The 9,805-nt window shown below is 32.6% G+C and overlaps 1 protein-coding gene across 1 annotated transcript in view; it reads right to left on the bottom strand.

Moving 5' to 3' along the window:
- The window catches only part of LOC117174769 (MATH and LRR domain-containing protein PFE0570w-like), a 30,634-nt gene extending 21,592 nt beyond the window's left edge, over positions 1-9,042 (bottom strand). Inside the window, exon 1 of the mRNA XM_033364123.1 lies at positions 8,936-9,042. The gene's annotated coding sequence lies outside the window, so the exon portion shown is untranslated. The remainder of the gene's footprint in view (positions 1-8,935) is intronic.
- Positions 9,043-9,805: the final 763 nt, after the last annotated feature.

Here is a 9,805-nt window from a genome sequence, read left to right as displayed (position 1 = left end):
AAAGATACAGCAGGTGATTGAAAAAATGGGAAAAAGAAGGAAAAATGCGAATAACTTGGTAAATATTAACATTTTGAATAAATACTTCTTATTCATCTTGGAATATACCTGTAATAGAGTACCTTTTGTCTCTTAATAATTTTCGAAAAAATCATTTGTTGTCAATCAAAAGGGCTTTTTATTGTTATGGTATTTCTTTAATCGATGTTTTCTCCAAATATATCAATTTTATCAAAAAATTATATACCAATGAAAATATGCATCTCTGGAAGGGGACCAACTTTTGTTTCGAACTTTTTCTTGTAAAATCAATTTCAAGAAATTTCACCTGAATGTCCGGCGACTTCGAAGTCGCCTGGCAACACTTTTGCATCCAGGTAAGTGCCTGGCAATGCGCAGGTGCTATTTTTAATGTCAACCCCAACATGTACACCAATTTTCAACCTTATCCGAGTCATGTAAGTTAACTGACAAAAATTCGCACCTTTGACAGATCGCCACAGGTGAACGCATCCGCTCACACCTGCCAGGCACCCATTTTTACGTTCCTCATCATTAGACGAATATCTCATGTGAAAATTGGCCTTATCCGTATCACGCTCCCATTTACGTTGTGAGACCACGGTCTATAAGAGGCTATGTATTTCTACTCTATCCGGTAATAAGCGTAGAATAGAGAAAAATTATTATTTTCAGATTTCAGCGCAAAAGTGAAGATTATTCTATTATTTTGAATGCGCGATATTTCCACCTATCTAAAATGCCACAATATGAAAAAGATACCTCCTAAACTTACTCACTTCTATTTCCATAGCGACCGCCATACAGTTTTCTATTCTCCCAAAGAGAACGTGTTTTCAATATATTTAGTTCCTTCTAATTTCCCGGTAACGCACCTTATAGAGATATTTTTTATTCCTCAGAAGTAGTCATATTTTTATTTTATTTAATTCCTTCTAATAAGTTCACAAAATATGTATAATAAGTTATTTTAATTCCTTCATGCGGAATGCAAATTCTGAAATTTTAATTCTCACCAATTCAACTCTGCCTCTCTAGAGTTAAAATTATTTAAATTCACACATTTGCATAGATTTCTTTGCTGCATTTTTTAAGACGTTTAAATAAATTATTAAAATATAAATAAATATAAATTTGAATATTTTTCGAACTTATAAGTTATAAAAAGATTTAATAATGAAAAATAGGTTAAATAAATGCTTTTGTTAATTTTTACTAAGTCGATTGATTCCTATGTATTCATAGGAATACAAATTCTTAATTTTTCTGAATTCAACGCTTGTTACCGGGAACTTTTAAAACTTATCACTCGACACCCAGCGATTAGATTTTTTTAGAATTTGATAAGCTGGCGTAACCCTACCTAAAGAAATCTCTGAGTATATTCTAAAGATCCTCTAGGGTCAGAGAAGCCTAGAGAAATTCTCCGCAGGCACTCAGGTAGATATATTCAAAGGTCTAGGTAGTTCTTTTAAATGGTTAAAAGGCTTTAAAATGTCCTTTCCGAAATTGAAATAGAAATATGATTATAAATAAAAAGCGGAGAGGCTGAAATTGAAATAAGAATTCGATCATAAATAACAAGCAGAGGGTCTATATCAATAAAGTAGCCGACACTCAAGGGTCCTTAGTTAAGCTTTCGGATTAAAATTTAGAAGAAGATTCTTTTAAATTTCATAGTTAACAGCCTAAAACATAATAATTCGCAATCTACGGGTTTCGATGATTTTAGATATGTAACTTTTTTTAAATGTTTAAAATTGTAATTAATACGGCGTTTCACGTAAATGGAATGAGATACGCCAAAAAAGACAACATTTTTGAATTCAACTAGAAAATGGTATTTTAACATATAAGTTATAATTATAAATAAGTATAATGAGAAAATTCATCAATTAAAAAAAAGTGTTAATAATTTGAAGAGAAATTTAAAAAGGGAGAGTCGGATTAGCGATGGCCAACGACTGTAAATAACTCTGCCCATCCGGTACGTGACGAATACAAAAGGAACATTATATTGCCATCGCACCATTCTTAAAAGGACCACTAAAAGGACCTTGAAAAGGACCCAAATCTCTCAGACTATCTCCGAGACTAAATTGTTTCAAATCGACTCTGCTTATAGTTTCAAATGGGCCAGGCTATTTCGCTAGAGAATACTCAGAGATTTCTATCGATAGGGAAGGAACCATAAGCTACATGTATATTAATTTTTATCAAATTCTGATCATTTGGCTCTCGTTTTAGTACAGCCTTAACTTGGATTGATTATTGCTTCACTCTGACTAAAAAGTTGAAAGCTAGTTGAAAATTTCTGAAAAAAACAGCGACTTTCTAAATTTCCTATAAGAATAAAATTGCTAAAAACAATAATAAATTGTTCAAATAAGTTATGTAAACATCTAATTAATCAGTTGAAAGTATTATTTTGTATATTAGAAACAGTTTGTAATTAAAAACTGTAAAAAAATCCTAATTAGCGCCAAAAACTCGCAAAACGCAATTATTCACTTATATGAGGTTTTTTTAACCCTATAAAACAGAATTGTGGGTATTTTATTTAGAAAGTAATTACTTATTTCTATTATAAATAGCTAAGTCTGAAAAGAAATGTTGAGTTTCAACTCAATTCAGCTACAGGCGTGGAATTACACAGGGGCGGCATGGGCAGTGCCCGGGCGGGAAATTCCGAAGAGGCGGCAAATTCCGAAGGGCGTCCAATTTGGAACGGAATTTTTCTTTAATTAAAAAAATAATAATTTATTTTATTATCACGAATTGATCACGAATCAATTTGGTTTTCAGCATTCAATGATAGATTGCATAATTTTAGTCATTAGATCGTAAAAAAGGCAGCACATTTGTTATCCGTCCGGGGCGGCAAATTCTGAAAGGCGGCCCTGTTCAACTAATATTTACGATTCATAATAAAATTTACAAAAAAACATCTTTTTTCTTATCACAGAAGAAATGAAATGTAATCTTTACAGCGATTTCAGAATAATCTTTACCTGCAACAAAAATTACGTGTTAACTCTATTACATCTTATTTTTGCGGTTTATAAGAATATTCGCTTAGAGTAGTACTAGCAAGTTGCGGTTTCTTCTAAACATTTTTTTTTGCATACCTCAGCGTTTTTTTTCTTTTACTGCAGTATAACTTATGTAAGGCAGTCAATTGAGAGGCAAGGCCAGTGCTAGGCAACCCTCGAAACTGCCCTTATAGGCTAGTCGACAATAGATTTTCGATTGAACAAATTTATAACAAGCTAAATAGTTGTTAAAACCAGCTAAATAGTTGTTAAAACCCTTCCTTAGGGAGTCTTGAAACACATTCTAAAATTCAGTAACTCTGAGGGGGGAGCTCAAGCCGCTATGCTGCAAGATGTCGGTTAATTTCACGTTTTTTTATTTTCCTTGGAAACGACTGCTTTTAGCGCAAAAATAGTAATATTATAAAACATTCTAAATCCTTTTCTGCATAAAAAAGGTAATATAAAGCATTGCCATACAGAGAGCCGTTTGTCTGAAAAATTGAAAATATGGTATATTTTTGTCAGATTCTTCTTTTCTCGTTTGTGAGCGATTGCTTTGGGGAAAACGAGTGCAGTTTATTGTTTCTAGCACGGCTGAAGGTAATCTATCATGCAATCTATATTATTTATTTATTACTGCAAATTATTTTGACCATTTTCAACACCTGATTTGAAGAAGTTGCTTTTATTTCTCGAAGTAGAGACTTTTCAATGTACTTTCTTCATGTCTTAGCAGCGCAACTGCAAATTTCCAAAATTCTTTAACAATTTTTTGTTATTAAAAACGGCCGTTTTCTGGACCTGTGTCAAAATTTTCGAAAAATCCGAGTTGAGCTGGGGGGGGGGGGGGGGGGGGGGGGGGGGGGGGGGGGGGGGGGGAGTAATCTCGAGGTATTTACTGCAGGCCCACTTTTTTCTTGAAACGGTAGAAAACATAATATACCCATCGTAAATAATCCTAACTCCTTTCATATGCTTGGCGCCCTTCAAGGTGCATTTCCCAGGGCATGGACCACGGTCACGTAGCCAGAGGCGACTATCGACGTACCTCTTTCGCCAAAGCATATACCTGTGTGCAAGCAAGAGAACAACGGGCCTACTATCCGTCCAAAAAATTTAGAAACTTCGATTTTTGTACAGATTTTAGTGAAATACAATAGTCATATTTTGAGCCAAAAATAATAAATTGCTACGAGTTATTAATATAAGAGTAGGTAGGTGTCATCTCCTAAAGTAAGGAACATAGAGATATGATTCTTAAAGCAAATTACACATTTTTGTCTTCCGAAAATATTCTATGTATTGCCAATTAGCAGAAGGTTGCACTAAAAAGTTTTAAAAAAGTTATTTTCTTCTTGGAAAAATACAAAGTACTTTACGTTAATTATCATAAAGTACTTCGTGCACCCACACTAACCTTGATAGTGCTACTGCTACACGTGCAACACGACCTTCTCTCACACATACACATTTACACAGTCCCAAAATCCTGACGAAAAAAAGGGATACTATTCAGGGTACCAATAACGCGGTAGCCTCGATTATCGTAAAGTCCTTTGTATTTTTCGAAAAAGAAAATAATTTTTCAAACATTTTAGTGCAACTTTTTGCTAACTGACAATACATAGAAGATTTTCAGAAGCCAAAAATGTGAAGTTTGCTTTAAGATTCATCTACCTATGTTCCATAGTTTCGGAGATGACACATCCTTACTTTTTTATTAATAACTCAGTATCAAATTATTATTTTTTTAAAATTTTATCATTGTGCACGGAATGAATCAACGAAACTCATATATTTATTTAGAATTTTTATAATATATTTTCAGTGACTAACACTCATTCAATTTTGAGTATTTTTAAATGACCATAAGATTACTTAATCTGGGATCCGAAGAGGAGACTGAGCATCCATTTTAGGTCCTGATGATTTGATGATTGATTCTTGTCCAGAATGTTCTACTGATTCGGAATATATCGGGTGCACATAGAGAATTTCGGGTCGTTTTGTTGACATTCCATGTGCTTAGATAAAAAAATGTCATATCTCTGAAAATTATTACATTTTTGAAAATATTTTTCCATATTCATTTAAAGAAGTGTGATATGCACAAATTTGGTCAATAGTGTAGGTTGATTTAATTGATAGTTTTCGAGAAAAACAATAAAATAGCTTTTCAATGAAAAGCCATTTCTACAGTACATTGTTTATCATTTCACAATTATTTTCTGGAATTACATAGAACTAGCTGAGACAAAGACAATTTGTTTCGAATTTTTTTTAATTAGGCTATTGGTTTAGAAAAATCTATTAAGTAGGATGTTTGCGCGTGTGCGCTTGTGTGTGAGGTTGCGGTTCAGATCGAAAACCTGCAGCTTCCGAGACCCCCCCGCTGCCGGTCCCTTCAAACCTCTTACTAACACTCGTACACACAGACGTAAAAACTTTGTATTTATTTAGAATTTTGTCAAAAATAAACTAATAGCTTAATTGAAGAAATTTCAAAACCAACTGTATTTTCTTATTTAATTCTGTATGATTCCAGAAAAAAAATATTACATGATAAAAAATGTACTGTAGAAATCGTTTTTTATTAAAACGCTATTTTATTGTTTTTCTCGAAAACTACCAATAAAATCAACGTACACTAGTAACAAAATTTGTGCATATCACACTTCTATAAATGAATATGCAAAAAAAATTTCAAATCTTTAATAATTTTCAGAGATATGACATTTTTTTCTAAAGACATAAAATGTCAAATAACAACAAAACGACCCAGAATTCGCTATGTGCATCCGATATATTCGGTATCAGAACATTCCGCACAAGAATCAATCATCAAATCATCAGGACCTAAAATGGATGCTCAAGTGCTCTTGGATTTTAAACTAACGGCATGTTTCCATCTTTTATTCGCCCACAAATAACCGCTAAAGAACTAAAAATTTTGAAATTCTGTATCAATATAGGCAAAATCTTAACCTGCAACATGTATTTTGTCTTATATTTTTAGAATTTTTTTCGGCCGAGACTTTCACTAAAATCTGTAAAAAAATCGAGGTATCTAAACTTTTTGGACGGATAGTACATACAGTCAAGCCCATTACTCTCTATGGTTGTAGCAGAATATTTCTCGACAATATTTCACGTCTGTTTAACGTGTTTTTGTATCAGAAAAAAATCATATCGTTACTGATTTTTGCATACATCATTCCAAAGGTGCTCATATGATCCTGTGAAAATTTAGTAATCAGCAGATTCAATATAAGCTGACAATCAACCTCTAAAGTGAAATAATTAAGCCTCTCCTTCAATGCGTCTACAAAATAATTCTTCCTGCACATTCACTGTTTTTTTATAAAAAAATAAAATTTGATAAATAATAAAATAAGAATATTGCGATCTCTTATTTGCTTATCCCAATGAAAAGTCACGTCTGTTAAACGCGTTTTTTGTATCGGAAAAAATCGTGTCAAAACTGATCTCTGCATGAAGCGTTCAAAAGGTGTAAAAATCAGTAATGGTATGATTTTTTTTCTAATCAAATAAAACGCTTTTATGACACTTTTATGACTTTTTATTGCGAGAAGAAAAGAGATCGCAGAATTCTTATTTTATTCCATTCCTTAGGAAGTATTAATCTCAATTATTCAATAAAATGCTTGTTATTAGTTGTTATTGTGAGATTATCTTAGCAGTTATTATTTAACAAATTTTATTTTTTTATGAAAAACAGTGATTTGCAGGAAGAAGAATTTTGGAGGCACATTGAAGGAAAGGCTTAATTTTACTTTAGAGCTTGATTGTCATCTTAATTTTAATCTGATGATTATTGAATTTTGACAGGTTCATTTTAGCAACATTGGAATGATGTATGAAAAACCAGTAATAATATAATTTTTTCTGATACAAAAACACGTTAAACAGACGTAAAATATTGTCGAGAAATATTCTGCTACAACAATAGAGAGTAATGGGCTCGACTGTACGTAGGTCCGTTACTCTCTCGCTTGCACTAAGGTATCTGCTTTGGCGAAAGAGGGACGTCAATAGTTAGTCCGGGATCCACATAGGAGAGGTGGTATGACTTGAAAGGTCCCGGGATTTTTGAAATAGAGTTTGATCAGAATAGTCTCCTGAATCCGACGGTATGAGGTGCTTTCGCAAATTCCTGGTCATTCTCTAGATATTGTTAATTAAAAATTTTGTCATTTATTGTGTTGTATCTCCTAAAATTATCGACATTTTGAGAAAATTGTTTTTTAAACTATTAGTTCTTACTAAAATCAACAATTTTTGACCTGTGAAATTTTTCGTCTGCCAGAGACTAAAGATATTAACCAATTTCTTTCAATCTCTTTTTGATTTTCTCGTATGAATATAACGGAAGGTAATGCAGTATATTAAAATGCTATTAATTAATATTTTACACAATTTTGATTTTTCCTAAACGACTCCAATCTGTAACAATGGAAAGATATTTCGACCTTTTGCTTTCTGTTTGCAACCCCCCCATGCTGACAAGATTAGTGCTGGTCGAGCGGACGGTTTTTTTCGATCTGACCTTTCCATTGTTAGAGATTAGAGTCAGCGGAGAAAAATCAAAATTTTGTAAAATATTTATTAATCGAATTTTAAAATCCTGCATTACCTTCGTTATATTATTACGAGAAAATAAAAAAAAGATCGAAAAAATTGGTTAATATCTCATGTCCCTGTTGATCTTTAACGATTTCTTTTCTTTTCAATAAGTTTTTAATTTTTTAAATCAACTCTTCGAGATACGGAAAAAAAGTCTTAGACAAATTTTTCCCCTACATGGTTTTTTTACCAGAATGAAAAAACAAAATGCCAAAATTCTAATAAATTTCGGCTACAATCGAGTTCATAGGAACCTTATTGGAAAACTTGTTTGTGGTTATAAACATTGCAGAAAAATCAATCATTATAATATGCTTTTTTGACATTTATTGCAAAGAATATGAGGCAGACGAAAAATTGCACATGTCAAAAATTGTTGATTTTAGTAAAAACTAATAATTTGAAAAACAAATTTCTGAAAATATTGATAATTTTAGGAGATATAGCATAATTAATGAAAAACGTTTAATTAACAATTTCTAGAGAACGACCAGGAATTCGCGACAGCACCTCATATCGTCGGATTCAGGAGACTATTTTGCACAACACCTATTTAAAAATTCCGGGGATCTATTTCCGCGGACCAAACGGTTCCTGGCTCCCGGACTAAGTCGCCTCTGGCTATGTGATCGTGGTCCATGCCCTGGGAAATGCACCCTGAAGGGCGCCAAGCATATGGAAGGGGTTAGGATTATTTACTATGGGTGTATTATGTTTTCTACCGTTTGCACCTCGGTATCCCCCCCCCCGCCAGACACAATTCGGATTTTTAGAAAATTTTGATACAGGTCCAAAAAAACGGCCGTTTTTAATCACAAAAAATTGTTCAAGAATTTGTAAAATTTGCAGATGCGTTGTTAAGGCATGAAGAGAGTACATTAGAAAGTTCCTACTTCGAGAAATGAAAGGAACTTTTTCAGATCAGGCATTGAAAATGGTCAAAATAATTTGCAGTATTAAATCAATAATGTAGCTACAGCAAAATTATTGGTATGACATGATAGATTACCTTCAGCCGTGCTCAAAACATAGAACTGTACTCGATTTCACTGAAGCAATCGCTCACAAATGAGAAAAGAAGAAACTACCAGAAATATACAATATTTTTCAAACAAATTGCTCACTTTATGGCAATGCTTTCTATAACCTTTTTTATGTAGAAAAGGATTTAGAGTATTTTATAATATTACTATTTTTGCGCTAAAAGCAGCCGTTGATTGGTATTTAATACTTACGGTCTTATCTGTCAGACATTGTTCCATGGATTTCTTACAACTGCGAATAACGTGCCTGGGTAATGTTGTACATGTTGGACCCTTTTTCTTTATATATATATTTTGTATTCTGCTTTTCCATTTATAGGCCAGTCAACGAAGGATTTTAAATGGAAATAATTTATAACAATGAACTTAGTTGTCAGGAAGCTTCCTTAGGGGGTCTGGAAACACCACTCAAAATTAAGTAAATTGGTTGGGGGGGGGGGGGCTCGAGCCGCCACCTTCCAAAACATAAAACATAAAACATTGCATAAAGTGAATAGTTTGCCCGAAAAATTGAAGATATATAGTCATTTGTAAAATAATAATTTCGAAGATAATCTAACAAGAACAGAAAATTATTAACATTCCATGAAATAATTCAGATTAATACTTCAAGGGGACGATAATAAAATAACCATTTTTGCATCTCCATTCTTCTCCCGCTAACATTTCACGTCTATCAAACACGTTTTTTGTATCAGAAAAAAATCATATCATTACTGATTTTTGCATGAAGCATTCCAAAGGTGCTCCAATGATCGTATTAAAATTCAGTAATGATCGGATTAAAAGTAAGCTTATAATCAAGATTTACAGTTAACAAATAAATCAAATGAATTTTAAACTAGTTCCATTTTGAACTAGAGAGAATAACTTTTAAACAAAAATGTAATGTTTCACAAATTTGGTTGCGTTTTAACCTTAGTATTTTCATTTACAATAACAACTCTTTAGCTGGAATACGTCATTGTGTATATAAGAAAATTAATTTAGAAATTGAAAACGACATTTCAAGCAAAGAAAGGCATTTTCAGCTAAAATAATTAATCTTCAACAGATAAATGC

Source organism: Belonocnema kinseyi, chromosome 6, assembly GCF_010883055.1.
Source record: "Belonocnema kinseyi isolate 2016_QV_RU_SX_M_011 chromosome 6, B_treatae_v1, whole genome shotgun sequence".
NCBI lineage: Eukaryota > Metazoa > Arthropoda > Insecta > Hymenoptera > Cynipidae > Belonocnema > Belonocnema kinseyi.
The sequence above is the reverse complement of the archived record's forward strand: the minus strand, read 5'-3'. Positions and strand labels throughout refer to the sequence as shown.